At 45.6% G+C, this 16,092-nt stretch overlaps 1 non-coding gene and 1 pseudogene across 1 annotated transcript; one reads left to right on the plus strand and one right to left on the minus strand.

The window, feature by feature from the left end:
- Nucleotides 1-923: 923 nt before the first annotated feature.
- On the plus strand, nucleotides 924-15,535 carry LOC115069883 (annotated as a pseudogene).
- LOC115069952 lies at nucleotides 4,608-4,710 on the minus strand. Its single transcript, XR_003849185.1, has one exon. It is a non-coding gene; the product is annotated as a small nucleolar RNA U13 (small nucleolar RNA).
- Nucleotides 15,536-16,092: the final 557 nt, after the last annotated feature.

Genomic DNA, 16,092 nt, shown 5'->3' on the forward strand with positions numbered 1-16,092 from the left:
ACCTGAGATAGAAATGAAAACCTACTTCTGTGTCAAAGTGACTCAGATCCATCCTCTAGCCAAAATAGGCTGTTTAAAGTATACTGGTGTGTGAGAAAGAAGAGCAACCACTGGGCCAGAGAGATGGCTTAGCATGTAAAAATACTTGCCTTGCAAGACTGATGACCTGAGTTTGATCCCCAGAACCGAGAGTAGAAGGGGAGATACAACTCCTGAAAGTTGTCCTTTGACCTTCACACATGAGTCATGGCACATGTACAACCACACTCAATGTATACACACACAATAATAATAAAAATTTAAATAAAAAAGAAAAAAGCAACTACCCCCTTCCCAGAGCTGGCCTGGGGCTCACAGCTAGGACTTGCCATTCTGTTGAACATCAACATCACAAAATATCAAACTCATTGTGCAAGGTTGTGAGCAGTGGGCTCATTTTTCTTTTTGTTTTCTTTTTCTTTTATGTTTTTGTTTTTAGATTTATTTTATGTGTATAAGTGTTTGCCTGCGGGTATGTATGTGTACCATGTGTAAGGCTAATGCTCAAAGAGGCCCATGGAGGCCAGAAGATCCCCTGGAACTAGAGTTGCAGACAGTTGTGAGCTGCTGCTGGGAACCAAACCCAAGTCCTTTGCAAGAGCAGCAAGTGCTCTTAACAGCTGAGTCGTCTTTTCAGCCCCTCACTTCCTTTTCTTTTTGTGCATTTGCCAGGGGTGGGGGGTGGGGGGTGGATGTTGCTTAGTTTTTGGTTGGTTGGTTGGCTGGATAACACTCATAAATAAAAATAAATAATAAACTTTTTTGACTGTCCTAAATTGTTTATTGGTTATGAATTTTACTAACACGACATATTAGTGGTAACGGTGGAGCTGGAGAGTGTTGTGCTGTCTCCTGGCTGCACAGCAAGAACCACCAATGATAGTATGGTGGAGCTTGTGGCCCTTTCCAAGGCCACCACTCTTGTGGCCTGCAGATATGAGCCCAGATATCTCCCTGTGCTTGTGGACTGCTCTGGTGATCCACTGGGTGTCAGGATTTCTTCTGATAGCCTTATGGAATGGATCAATGAGGACAACCTCAAAGAATTTATCTGTGGAATCTTCAACCCAGGAAGAATTTGGGACTCTCAAGGCCGCACGCAAGTGGGGTCCAGCCCTCTTGTTGGCAACAGACTGAAGGCTCCAGGAGAGCTTGAGCTGGTTAACTCCATGATGGACAGGCTTGCCATAAGACACACCCTTAGGAACTGGGCATTTGTGGTAACTTTGCTTGGCCTTGTAGACCAGCCTACATGCTTTGTCCAGTCAGATGGGGCCAGGTGCCCCGTTGGGTGGGCGGTAGTGCCAGCAACAGACCACAGCACAAAGCTCATCAGTCGGACTGCTTCTTCCACCACAGCTCCTGGAGGTACCTGTAGGCACCTATTTTGGCTCACCTGATGGCCACAGCCAGACAGAAAGCTTTTTTGGTCTTTTTGAGAAAGGGTCTCCTTGTAGCCCCAGCTGACCTGGAACTCACTATGTAGACCAGGTTGGCCTTGAACTCACAGAAATCTGCCTGCCTCTGCCCTCCCCACCCCAGTGGGCCACCACGCCCAGCCATAAATTAATAAACTTTAAAAAAAAAAGAAAAGAAAAACAGACCAGTGACATGGCTCAGCCTTACAACCTGAGTTTGATCCCCAGGATCCTGTGTAGAAGGAGAGAGCTGTTTCCCACAAGTTGTCCTCTGTCCTCCACATGCACACCATCACATGTGTGCATGCATGTGAACATACACAAGAACAAAATATATAAAAATATTTTATTTTTATCTCAGAGATTTGCCAGCTTCTGTCTCCTGAGTGCTGACATTAAAGGCAGGTGCCACCATGCCCAGCTCTAAAATATATTTTTTAATATTTTATTTATCATTCTTATTTTGTGCGTATAAGTGTATTGCCTGCATGTATGTAACTGTACCCCTGTCATGCAATGATTGTGGGGGTCAGAAGAGAGCATCAGATTTCCCTGGAATTGGAGTTACAGATGGTTGTTAACTGCCATGTGGGTCTGGGAAACAAACCCAGGTCCTCTGCAAGAGCAGCAGTGCGCTTAACCACTGATCCATCTCTCCAGTCCCTCAGCCTGAAAATATTTTAAAGAGTCTGGAGAGATGGCTCAGTGATGAAGAGCACTGACTGCTCTTGCAGAGGACCTGGGTTCAGTTCCCTGTACCCAATGACAGTTAACAACTGTGTACAACTTCAGGTCCAGGGAATCAGATGTCCTCTTCTGACTTCCACAGGCATTGCACCATATGTGGTGCACTTACATATATTCATACAGAACACTTATACACATAAAATAAAAATAAATTTAAAAAGTAGCAAAAAAAACAGAGTAATCCTGGTATGTTGGCACATGTCTGTAGTTCCACAGGTTCTGGAGGCTGACATGGCAGGATCACTTGAGCCCAGAAGTTTGAGACCAACCTGGGTAACATAGCAAGGTTATGTCTTAATGAGGAAGAAAAGCAGTTGGCTGTGTATGACTAGATTTGCCTCTGGGCACCTTTCTACTTCATTGACCAGCATGCTTGTCTTTACAACAGTAGCAATCAGGCTGTGTGTTTTGTATTGTTTGCTTTTTCTGCTTGTGTGATGGGGTATGACCCCAGGGCCTTGTGTGTGCCAGGCAAGTACTTGACCATGCTTATACCTTCAGTTCCTATCACTGCTAATTTGTTTGTTTGTTGAGACAGCTCACCTTGAATTTGCTGTGTAGCTAAGGATAACCTTGAACTTCTGTCCTCCTGTTTCCACCTCTCAAGAGTTGGGATCACAGGCATGTGCCAATAGTCCTGGCTCAATCATGATATTTCAATTAATACAACTTTACAATAGATTGTTCAAATCAAGTCGCATTAACCCTCCAACTGTTCTTTTTCTTTTTGTCTTTTTCCTCAAAGTTGTTTTGGTTATTCTAGTTTGCATTTCAGTATGAATTTTAAAATAGCTTGTCAATTTCTTTTTTAATGATTTATTTTTATTTTTACAAATGTTTTGATTGCCAGTATGATTATTGATGTGTGTAGTGCCCACAAAGGCCAGAAGAAGATGACAGAGCCACCATGTAGGTGCTGGGACTTGTACCTGTGTCTCTGGAAGAACATCAAGTACACATATCTCCTGAGTCACCTCTCTGGCCCCAGCTCATCAATTTCTAAAAACAAAACAATAACAAAAACCCACCCTGTACAATTTTGATTGACATTGCACTCAATTTATAGATCAGCTTGGGGATGATTGCCTTTTTTTGTTGTTGTTTTGAGGCAGGGTCTCACTATGTAGCCCTGACTGGCCTGGAACTTGGTATGTGGACCAAGGTGGCCTGGAACTCACAGAGACCTGCCTGCCTCTGCCTCCTGAGTGCTGGGATTAAAGACGTGTGCTGCCACATCTGGCATGACTGACATTTTAACAGTATACAGTGTTCCAGTCCAGGGACAGCTTTATCACACCACTCATTTCCCTCTTCTTTAATTTCTCTATGCAAGATTTTGTAGTCTCCAGTATTCACGTCTTTCACAGCTTTGAGAAATGTATCCTATTTCACATTAAAAAAAAATTTACAGCACTCAGAAGGCAGAGGCAGGCGGATCTCTGTGAGTTCAAGGCTAGCCTGGTCTCCATAGTGAATCCAGGACAGCTGGGGCTACAGGGAGACCCGGTCTCAAAAAGACACACACACAAAAAAAATTTATGGCCGGGCATAGTGGCACATGCCTTTAATCCCAGCACTTGGGAGGCAGAGGCAGGCAGATCTCTGTGAGTGCAAGACCAACCTGGTCTACATAGTGAGTTCCAGGCCAGCTGGGGCTACTGGGAAACCCTCTCTCAAAAAAGACGCCCCCCCCACAAAATTTTATTTATTGTTTTTATTTTATGTGTATGGGTGTTTTGCCTACATGTGTGTAGGTGAACCACATATATGCAATGTCCCACAGAGGTCAGAAGAGGGTATCAGATTCCCTGGAGTTACGGATGGTTGTCAGCTGCCATATGGACGCTGGCAATCAAACCCACGTCCTCTGGAAGAACAGCCAGTGCTCTTAACCCCCGAGCCATCTCTCTAGCCCCCTATTTCACATTTTTATACTATCATAAATACTAACCTTAAATTTTCAATTTCTCTTACTTTGTTGCTATTATTCAGAAATATAACTGTCATTACTGTCATTAGTTGTGGGGGGTATGGGAATGTGGGAACAATTGTGGAGTGGATTCTTCCCATCATTACATGGGTTTGTTGGATTGAGCTCAGGTCATCATGCTTGCTCTACAGGGGCTTTTACCCACTGAGCCTCTCTCTGACCCTGATCATTTGTTTTTTTGCATGTGTGCTGCAAGGGATTGAACCCAGGGCCTCACATGTGCGAGGCAAGTACATCTCCAGCTCTCAATTTATTTTGTGCATTGATTTATCCTTCATTTCTTCTAAATGTGTTAATCCCAGTAGCTGTTTTTAAAGATTCTATTGGCTATCCTATGTAGATGATCATGGTATTAGTGAGTAAGGATAGTTTTATTTTTTATTATTTTTATTTTTATTTTCTCCCCAAGTTCACGTCAGACGGGTGATGCACCAGTGCATGACAAGGTTCTTGGGTGGCACATGTCATGCATGCATGTGAACACCCAATTACCATGCTTATGAACCACAAAAGGATGTGAGTAAGGACAGTTTTACCTCTTCCTTTCTCACCTATGCACCTCTTATTTATGTTTCTGAAAATGGTGAGAACACGCATCCTTTAGGGAAAATATTTGATCTCTCAACATTGAATATGTCAGCTGTGGGTTTTTCATTACTGCCCTTTATCAGGTTAAAAAGATCCCTGCTCTCCCTGGTTCTGTCCCCTTGTTTTTCTTGTATTTTCTTCATGTTCTTGCTCTGTGTCACAGTCTTTTCTATGGTACTCTGTCCTAATAATTCTAGGGCCTTGATCTGCCCATAACCTTAGGTCCAGTCTTTCAAACTCAGGGACCACGCCAGGGGCTGGAGAGATGTCTCAGCTGGAGAGATGATTCTTCCATAGGACTTGAGTTCAGTTCCCAGTATCCACATCAGGTGGCTCCAACCACCTGTAACTCCAGCTCCAGGGGACCTCACACTCTCTTCTGGCCTCTACAAGTACCCATATACATAGCAGATATACACACATACATGTAAAATAAATAAATAAATAATAGGAGAGATGGCTCAGCAGTTAAGAGCACTGCTGCTCTTTTAGAGGACCAGAGCTCAGTTTCTGGCACCCACATCAGGTAGGTCATAATCACCTCTAACTCCAGCTCCAAGGGATCTGACATCATCTTCTGTCCTCTTGTGTCCTTCTGTGGACACACACACACACACACACACACACACACCCTTTAAGAGCTGAGCATGATAACATATACCTTTAATTTCACCATTTGGGAGGTAGAGACTGGTGGCACTCTGTTAAATTGAAGTCAGCCAGGGGCTGGAGAGATAGCGCAGCAGTTAAGAACACTGACTGTTCTTGCAGAAGACCCAGATTTGAATCCCAGCACCCACATGGCAGCTAAGAACTGTCATAACTCCAGTTCTAGGGGATCCCATATCTTCTTCTGACTCCTGTGGGCATTGCATGACATGGGTGCAGTAACATACATGCAGGCAATACATGTACACATAAAATAAATATTTTTATGTCGGGGAATGCCGACATAATCCTAGTACTTAGTAGGCAGATATCTGAGAGTTTGAGACCTAATTGGTCTCCATAGTGAGTTCTAGGACAACCAAGGATACATAGTGAAACTATGTCTAAAAAATGATGAGGATGATGATAATGGAGATTATCCCAGGCCTTAGTTGGGCCTTCTCAACTCCAAAGGCTTTTCTCCCATGGGAGTGTATTGCCTGCATGTATGTGAGTGTACCCGTGTTGTGCAATGCCAGCAGAGGTCAGAAGAGGGCTTCAGATTCTCCTGGAACTGGAGTTGAGGATGGTTCGTAGCTGCCGTGTGGGTGCTGGGAATCGAACCTGGGTCCTCTGTAAAAGCAGTCAGTGCTCTTAACCACTGAGCCATCTCTCCAGCCCCAACCACCTGGGTAATTGCTTACAGTTCCCTGGTTGCATTCTTTTTGCACTCTTCTCCTTTGGATACTGGTGACCATCAGTACTAGGACACACCACAGAACAGTTCCCAGCTCTATTCCAAACACTGCCACTTCCCTCTGCCTTCCTCTAAATTGATGAGTTATTTTCTTCTTTTTTAAATATAATTTTATTTATGTGTATGAATGTATTGCCTGCATGTATATAAGTGCACCCATGTTGTGCAATGTCTGTGGAGGTCAGAAGAGGGTGTCGGATCCTCTGGAAGTAGTTACCAGGAGTTGTTAACCTCCATGTGGGTGCTGGTTAATCGAACCCAGGTCCTCTGTAAATGCAGTCAGTGCTCCTAAGCACTGAGCCATCTCTCCAGTCCTGAGTTATTTTCTTCTAAGTGCTGCCTAACACCTCTGCCATCTGACTCAGATGGAGTTGAAGGTGCACCTATATAACTCACCAGGCAGAAGTAAAAGGAGAGGTAAGCAAGTTGGGCTATCTCCTACATAGCCACCAGAGGGCAGCAGACACTGGCAGATACTGCTGGGTTAACAAATCCTAACAGAGTTATGCATCCTGACAGAGACTCTATCTCCTGTCCCAGCTCCCTTAGTTCCCATCTTAAGAAGCAAAGACTGGGGTAGTGAAACATGCCTTGAGTCCCAGCACTAGGGAGGCAGAGGCAGGGGGATCTCTGTTAGTTTGAGGCCAGCCTGGTCTATATAGCAAGTACCAGCCAGGACTACATAGTGAAACTCTGTCTCAACAAAAAATAAGCAATAAAATAAAGTAAAATAAAATAAAATAAAATAAAATAAAATAAGTGGGGGTGGTGGAGAGATGGCTCAGCTGTTAAGAGCATCGGCTGCTCTTGAAGAAGAATCAGGTTTGGTTCCCAGCACCCACATGGCAGCTAACAACCATCCATGACTCCAGTTCTAGGGTATCCAACGCCCTCTTCTGACTTCTGTAGGCATTGCATAACACTGGTATACTTACATACATGCAGGCAATATACTCATACACATAAAATTTTAAAAAGAGCTGGGCGTGGTGGCGCATGCCTTTAGTCCCAGCATTCAGGAAGCAGAGGCAGGCAGATCTCTGTAAGTTCAAGGCCAGCCTGGTCTACATAGTGAGTTCAGGTCAGCTGGGACTACAGGGAGACCCTGTATCAAAAAGACAAAAAAAAATTTTAAGAAGGAAGGAAGGAAAAAAGAAGAGAAGTCAAGCAGCAATTAATCCACGGGCACTGCTATGCCAGGGCCTCCCTCAGAAGTGTCCTCCAGGCCTCCATGTCATCTGTCTCACAGTGAAAGCCAGGGTCATCAGGTGATCCTCAGGTCCTTGCTGCCCTGAGTTCATGTTCTCTTGCACACATGTTCTATCAAGGGCCTCAGAGACAACCACACCAGCTCTGCATATTCATATCTACTGTCCTAAGCCTTAGATATCTGCAGGTCTAGCTTCCTTGAACTCCCTTGGTCTCTTCTACATGAGGCCCTCGCTGAAGCATCCATGTGGTAGACACAGTTACACCCACCCCCACCAGATCAGACAAACCTCCAGTTCTGTTTTCCAAGGACTTTCTCCCCCTGCATAGCACTTCATCCAAGGTCACATCTTTTCCCCAGAAGCTTTGGTCTGCTAAGTGAAGCAGGGCTAGAGGGGACTGACCATTTCCACCCCATATGGGACACAGATGGAATACTCCTGTTCCAGACTGCCTCCCTGAAACTTTCCTGGGTTTCCAACACTGTTCAAGTACCAGTTCTTCCTCTATCCAATCCTGCTTCTTCCTCCTTCCTTCACAGGCATTGACTGCACATTCCATCTCCGCATTTTCTGCCAGAGAACTCAAACGGGGGCATTACTCCCCAAACTCCCACTTCATTTGTATCCCTAAAACTTACTACCATCTAACGCGCAGTTCAGTCCACTTACCAGGTATCCTTCCTCACTACAATGCAAGCTAGATGAGGGCAGAGATTTTTGTTTCTTCCTCACTGATGTATTACTAGAACCTAGAGTACTTGTGATGCAGTAGGTGCCATGTAAACATGAATGAGTGAATAAGACATGGGCCTGTGGTCAGGTTAGTATAACTGGAGGAAAACGGGTTTGTGAAAGAGTTTAAGAAGAGTGGCTTTAGCCACCTTTCCCCACATGACTGGACTGAGAGGAAAAGAACTTGGATGGGAACTCGGCAGAGCAGGAAGTGAGACAGAAGTAAGAGAGGGCTAGACAGGGGTGTGTGGTCAAATCAGGACTGCTGAGGTCTGAGAAAAGAAGGCAAAGTGTCTCCCAGAACGTGTACCTGACAGGATAGGCAACCAGAACAATTTTATTCCTTCTTTCTTAATTTCTATTACACTTTATTTACTTACTGTGTATATGTACATATGCGTGAGCATGGCACGACACACATGTGGAGTCAATTAAGGCTATGGGAATGCTCAGCTATGATTTATATGCATGATGTATTTTTTGAGACAGGGTCCCCCTATAGCCCTATCTGGCCTAGAACTCATTGTGTAGACCAGGCTAGCCTAGATCTCACAGAGATCCACCTGCCTCTGTCTCCTGACTGCTGGGATTAAAGGCTTAGACCACCAAGCCCAGCCAAGACAGGGTTTCTAGCTGGGATCTTAGGCTCACCAATTAGCCTACACCACTGGCTGGCCAGAGATCCAGGGATGCTCTTTTCATCTCCTCAGTCCTGGGATTTTGTGAGTGCTAGTGATCAGACTCAGGTCCTTGAGCTTGCACAGCAAGCAAGCACTTTACTGACTGAGCTATCTCTCCAGCCCCTGCAATGGTTTTTCTATCCACTTTTGTCAGGCCTGGTCAAGGGTCAACCCCAGTAGGGCTGATTACCCATACCTAGGTCCACTGAGGCTCGAGACACATGAATCTCAAGCTGAGGTGAGAGGTTGAGCACAAAATGAGTCAGTCAATGCTGAGAAGAGAAGAAAGTGAGAGGTAATGTGAATAATGGAATGTGAAGGCAGGGCCTTGGGTGTCAAGCTGCTGAAGAGATGGGGGAATATAGCAGGTATGTAGTTCAGACAGCCTTGAAGCCAGCGCAGCACTGGCTGCCTTGCATTAGAAGAGGTGGGACAGAAAGCCAGAAAGGGCTGAATCCCACCTGGTGATGAAGACAGTAAGATATTTAAAAGATTGGAGAAGTGACAGAACCTAGGCTAAGAGTAGAATTAATTCATCAGTAGCCACAGGAGGTCCAAGAGTAAAGACAAGGGTATGGAATTGATCTAGTATGTTTGGGGCCTAGAAGGACACGGTGCGCATGTCCAACAACCCACCTGGGAACCTGGTGCCTAACTCAGGGTTACAGCTGGGGGAGGGGGAAGTGTGTAGGGAAAAAAATCTTCACTGTTCTGGCTAAGAGTAAGGAGAGGCCTTCTATGTGTCTTGTCTATAACCCCAGAGGGTTTCTAAGGTGCCCTTTTAGCTGTGGGAGGACTGGGTTACTGCCCTGTCCAACTTTGGTTAAAAGGGAGATCAAAAAGGCCTTCTCACTGCATGACATCAAGCACAGATAAAGCTGGTCAGTCTGGACTGCGCTTTGGAAGCTTTTTGAGGCCACAAGAAAGAGAAGTTACTATTTAAAGTCTCAGCTGCCACCTGGGTCCTTGAGAAGAAAGAGCGACTTTGTGTAGACAGGAAAGGCAGGGTTGAAATGATATCTTGAGAGAGAAAGCAGTGAATGGGCCCTGCAGAAGCAGCATAGTAAGGAGCCTGTGGCCCAGGCTTGGGTGCTGTGGAGGCATGTGGGGCCTGTAGCTCCCAGAGCACTTTGAAGAACAGTGATATCTAGCATCATATGCTTCTTAAGCCCTTCGGTGTGGTGAGCCTGCTGCCAATCTAAGCCCTGAGATAATGACTCCATCTGCAGAAGCCTCTTGTGAAGGGCTCAAAAAAAGAAAAGGGGGCTGGAGAGATGACTCAGTGGTTAAGAGCACTGACTGCTCTTGCAGAGGATCCAGGTTCAGTTCCCAGCACCCATATGGTGGCTAACAACCATTCTAACTCCAGTTCCAGGGGATCTGATGCCCTCTTCTGGACATTGCACAATATGGATCCACTTACATGCATGCAGGCAAAACATTCATACACATAAAAGGTAAAAATGGGCCAGGTGTGGTGGCACACGCCTTTAATCCCAGTACTCTGGAGCTACAGGAAGACTCTGTCTCAAAAAGACCAAAATAATAATAATAATAATAATAAATAATAATAATAATAAAAATAATTGTAAAAAGCAAAGAAAAAAATTTCATTCTCTTAAAATGGTTCTAAGGTCATAGAGTAAATATGATGGTGTGCACCTGTAATAGCAGCACTCAGGAGGCAGAGGCAGGTGGATCTCTGTGAGTTGGAAGCCAGCCTGGTCTACATAGCAAGTTCCAGGCAAGCCAGGGCTACATAGTGAGACCTTGTCCCAAAAAACTAAAAGAAAAAAAAAAATCTACTGAAATGTGATAAACTGATCAAAACTATAGAATTTTAAAAAATATTTTTTAAAATTCCATAGTTTTGATCAGTTTATCACATTTCAGTAGATTTTTTTTTTTCTTTTAGTTTTTTGGGACAAGGTCTCACTATGTAGCCCTGGCTTGCCTGGAACTTGCTATGTAGACCAGGCTGGCCTCGAATTCACAGAGATCCACCTGCCTCTGCCTCCCGAGTGCTGGGATTAAAGGCATGCGCCACCACGCCCCACTGTAAGCCACCATATTTTGAGGTTATTCTTACACAGTCATAGAAACCAGAGCATCTTCCCAGCAAGGCCTTTTCAAAGACTATCACCTGTTTACCCTGTTTCAAAACTCAAGCCACACGTCCACCTGTCACCCCCTCCCATTGTATTTTTCTCCTCAGCATTTCCCATACTGACTTACTATACACTTCAATTGTTTATTTAATGTCTTCCCCAGTAGGGTGTCAACACCCTGCAGGGAAGGATTTTTGCCTGTCAAGTTTATTGCTGAATTGCCAGTGTATAGACTGCTGTTTTACACAGTGTGTGCTCTGTGTTTGTTAACTACATGGATGGGAAGACTCAACACCAGAGTATGGTTGGTGGTTATTTCTGGAAGGAGAGAGTGGAAGCATGTATCAGGAGATCTGACTATCACCTGTATTTCCTTCCTTCCCTCCCTCCCTCCCTCCCTTCCATTCCTCCTTCCTTCCTTCCCCCTTTCCATGCTAAGCATGTGCTCTACCACTGAGCTACACTCTCATTTTCTTATTCAGAAAAATTGAAGCAAATACAAAAGCTATTAATCTTTCATTAAATTGTTTTTTTCAAGACCAGAGAGATGACTCTGTGGTTAAAGGTGCTTGCCACCAAGCCTGTTTAACTAAATTGGATCCCCAGAACCCACATGGAGGAGGAGAGATTTGACTCCTATAAGTTGTTCTCTGACCTCTGCACAAGGGCTGTGGTACTCTGGTACTTGTGAGTACACACACACACACACACACACACACACACACAAAATCTTTGCAAAGTGAAGTGTGGTGTCACAAGCTTGTAATCCCAGCACTTAGGAAATGGAGGCAAGAGGATCGGGAGTTCAAGGTCATCCTGGGCCACATAGTTAATTTGAGGTCAGCTTGGGCTAAGGAGACACTATCTCAAAAACAAGAGCAACAACAACAACAACACAACCAGAACCAAAAACAAAACAAATAAATGAAGAATAAAACCCTCAAAACAAACAAAACCTTTGCCACATTATCCTCTATACTTCCAATGATAAAATATTTATGCAAATAAGGTTTGTACAAGGATGCTCATAACAGTTGTTTGCAATAGACAAGAGGAATCGAATCAGATGTTTGTCAGTTGCTGGCTCGATAACAATAAAGCGGAACAAAACTACTGATGCATCCATACTCAAAATCATCAGGCTGGGACTGGAGAGTGGTTAAGAGCATGGGCTGCTCTTCCAGAGGATCCAGGTTTGGTTCCCAGCACCCACATGGCAGCTAACAATCATATGTAACTCCAGTTCCAGATCTGACGCCCTCTTCTGGCCTCTGCGGACTTTGCATGGCACAGATGCACTTAGACGCATGCAGGCAATACACTCAAACACATGTAATAAAAATAAATAAGCCTGGGTGTGGTGGTGCACACCTTTGATCTCAGCACTCAGGAGGCAGAGGCAGGCAGATCTTTGTGAGTTTGAGGCCAGCCTGGTCTACACTGAGAGTTCCAGGTCAGCTGGGGCTACAGGGAGACCCTATCTCAAACAAAATAAAACAAAACAAAAAATTAATTAAAAAATAACCATCAGGGGGGCTGGAGAGATGGCTCAGCAGTTAAGAATACTAGTTGTTCTTGCAGAAGACCTGGGTTCAAATCCCAGCACCCACATGGCAGCTAACAACTGACCATAACTCCAGTCCCAGGGGATCTGACAGCCTCTTCTGACCTCTGCGGGCATTGTACAACATGGGTGCACTTACCTACATGCAGGCAATACATGTGTACACATAAAATAAAAATAATAAATAAAATTAAAAAAAAAAAAACAACCATCAGAAAGAAGTCATATGCAAACAAGTGCAGGCTGCATGACTCCATTTACAAGAGAGGCTAAGGTAGGCAAAACCACCCATGGTGAGAGCACATCAGCCCAGCACCCTGCTGAGGATAAGGCCAGTTCCAGGCTGTCCCCTTTCCTCCTCTTCCTTCATTCTGTCCCTGCTCAAATGCTCCAGTTCAGTATAACCCTAGGTACATCACAGCCTTTTTCTGTACCTCAGTTTCCCCATATGTGCATTCGGGTGCTCCAGCACAGAATAATCCTGGGCACATCATAACCTCTTTCTGTGCCTCAGTTTTCCCATACATGCATACAGAGGTTGGAAAGGCAGAGATAGGTTTCATATGGCCTAGACATGCCAGGACTTTGAGTCCCATATAAGCCATTGCTGACTCAGCAAATCCCCTGCCAGCCAGTGAGTGGCTCTGGCCTCTTTGGCAGGGAGAGGATGTCTAAGGCCGGTGGAGCTTTGGCCTTAGACAGAGGCCATAGCGGCTTGGTGTCTACCACCCATCCCTGATGGGGGCGGGGTTCCCTGTGCTCCCCTAAAGCACCAGGCTCTGAGGGTGAGAGACTGGAGGTCCCTCCTCACCTTTTGTTTTTGTCTCTTTCTCCAGGGCTTTGCATGCCAATGAAAATGCAGCCTTGAGAATAAAAGCCCCTTGTCCACAGTTCTGAGCCCTAATCCTCTTACGTATCATCAGGGGAAAGCTGGGGCTGGGGGCAGGAGGGTTGCTCTAATTCCCTGCCAGCTCAGCCCTTGTCCCACACTCTAGTGCCAGCTGCATCTCATCACAGAGGGCTATGGCGCAGGCCAAGCAGCCCCAGAGCTTGTGATCACCCTTCAGTCCCTAATGAGAATATGAGCTCTGGATGGAGCTTAGATAGTTCAGATGGGTCTGAGGACTCATCTTGTCCCAAAGGCCACGGGGCACTTTAGAGCTCTAGCCACTTCCAGTGTGGCCTGGCCAAGGGTTCTACCTCCCTGTCCTGGAATGCAGAATTATTCTTCAAGCATTAAGGGAGTTTGAAATGGGTGGTCACAGGGTCTCTCTGGTCTCATTAGTTTTTTTTTTTTTTTTCAGGAAGCTTAGATAGAACCTCAGCTATGCTGGAGACTGGCTGGTTCCATGGGAGTGACAGAGGGTCAGACATCCCTGCATTAGGGAGAAGTACCACCTTCACTGCGGCCACACAGACACCCAGCTGCTGGCCAGACCCTGGGGAGATGAGGATGACTATAGGGTGTTGACAAGTAGGTAAGAGAGGTCAGCAGACTGGGGTTGGAGTTGGGGGCTGGGCAGCAGCTGGACATTGGCATTCTGAGGGTTTGGAGCTGTTCTAGTTTGTTTCTTCATTGCTGTGTCAAAACACTTTGACCACTACCAACTTGGGGAGGAAAGGGTTTATTTGTCTTACATTTCCTGGGTCACAGTTCATCACTGAGAGGGCCCAAGGTAGGAAATTCAGGGCAGGAACCTGGAGGCAGGAGCACAGGCCATGGAGGAACACTGCTTACTGGCTTGCTCCCCCAGCCCCTGCCCAACCTGCTTTCTTATACAACATAGGCCCACCTGCCCAGGGGTGGCACCACCTGCAGTGGGCTAGGCCCTCCCACATCACTCAGTAATCAAGAAGATGCCCTACACATGGCCACAGGCCAGTCCAATGGAGGCAATTCCCCTATTGAGGCTCCCTCTACCCAGGTGTGTCAAGTTGACACTATGGCTATCCAGCACAGGAGCTAACCCATGTGAAGTGGTAATAGCTTAGACCAGAATGGTAGCCTGACAAATGAAGGAAGCAGTGATGTTCTAGGTAGATTTTGAAGGCAGATCTAACAAGTAGGATATCCTTACTCTAGTAGGTTCTGAGTTTAATAAGATTTGTTGAAGGCTGGGTATGGTGGTGCATGCCTTCAATCTCAGCACTTGGGAGGCAGAAGCAAGTAGATCTCTGTAAGTTCAAGGCTAGTCTGGTCCACATAGTGAGTTCCATGCCAGTCAGAGCTACACAGTGATTACCCTGTCTCGAAAGAAACCCAAAACTAAACCAACAACAAAAACCCAACACCTCAGGCTGGAGAGATGGCTCAGCAGTTAAGAACATGTACTGTTCATCCAGATGACCCAAGTTTGGTTCCCAGCACCCACAGTAAGCGGCACATAGCCACCTATAACTCTAGTTTCAGGAGGATCCAATGCCTCTGGCTTCTGGTGGGTATCTGCAATCACGAATGCACACACAAACACACACACAGAGATACACAAACACTTTAAAAAACAAAACAAAACAGAAATACCCCCATAGTCCCAAGCATCTCTTGTAGTCCCAAGTCCCTCAGGGAGCCTCATGTTACTGTGAAGATGTGGCCAAGGTCAAGAACCACAACATACACAACCAGTTCCCAAAATGGGACAGAAATGGCATCCAGAAACCCCTGATCACAAAGATAGAGGTATCTTAAAGGAGTAGACCACAAATTCCTGAAGAACATGCGGTTTGCAAAGACACACAACAGTAAGGGCCTAAAGAAGATACAGGCCAACAACGCAAAGGCCATGAGCACATGCACCGAGGCTGTCAAGGCCCTTGTGAAGCCCAAGGAGGTTAATTAAGCTCAAGATGCCAAATGGTCCTAACGGCAAGCTCTATACCGTCTTGCTTTCATCGCCCACCTCAAGCTTGGGAAGTGGATTCATGGCTACAAGGCCAAGGTTCACAGCCTCTGCCAACCAAAGGCCAAGATTGGGGCTGCAGCTCCAGCTAAGACCCAGGCTCTGGCTCCAGCTCAGGCTCTCAAAGGTGCCCAGGCCCCTGTGAAGACCCCATAGTAAAAGTCTCCATCCACCAGTGTGAAGACAGATGGATCCAAACAAACAAAAGCCAGACATGGTGGCACACACCAATAGTCTCAGAACCTGGGAGATAGAAGTGGGATGACCAGGAGTTCAAGGCCAGCCTGGGTTACAGAGTGAGACCTTGTCTCAACAAACAAACAAACAAAAATAATGTGAATTTTTTTCAGTGCCAAAAAGAGGTTTAGAAGAAAGGTTTGTGAGATACTTTGGATTGTGCTGGCTGGTTTGTTTGTTTGTTTCATAAGTAGGGTAGTGACATAATTAGAACTATATGTAGATAGGCCATCTTGCCAACCAAGTCAGACATCCAGTCTCCCACCAGTCAGACAGCAGTGAGGAGCAGGGAGGCAGGCACATCTATGACAGGTATTTCATTAATTAACTACGATTAATATAATTTATTTATTTATCTTTTTGAGACAGGGTCTCCCTGTAGCCCCAGCTATCCTGGAACTCACTATGTAGACCAGGCTGGCCTCGAATTCACAAAGATCTGCCTGCCTCAGCCTCCCAAGAGCTGGGATTAAAGG

The sequence above is a fragment of the Nannospalax galili genome, unplaced genomic scaffold (genome assembly GCF_000622305.1).
Source record: "Nannospalax galili isolate Female #2095 unplaced genomic scaffold, S.galili_v1.0 scaffold1050, whole genome shotgun sequence".
NCBI lineage: Eukaryota > Metazoa > Chordata > Mammalia > Rodentia > Spalacidae > Nannospalax > Nannospalax galili.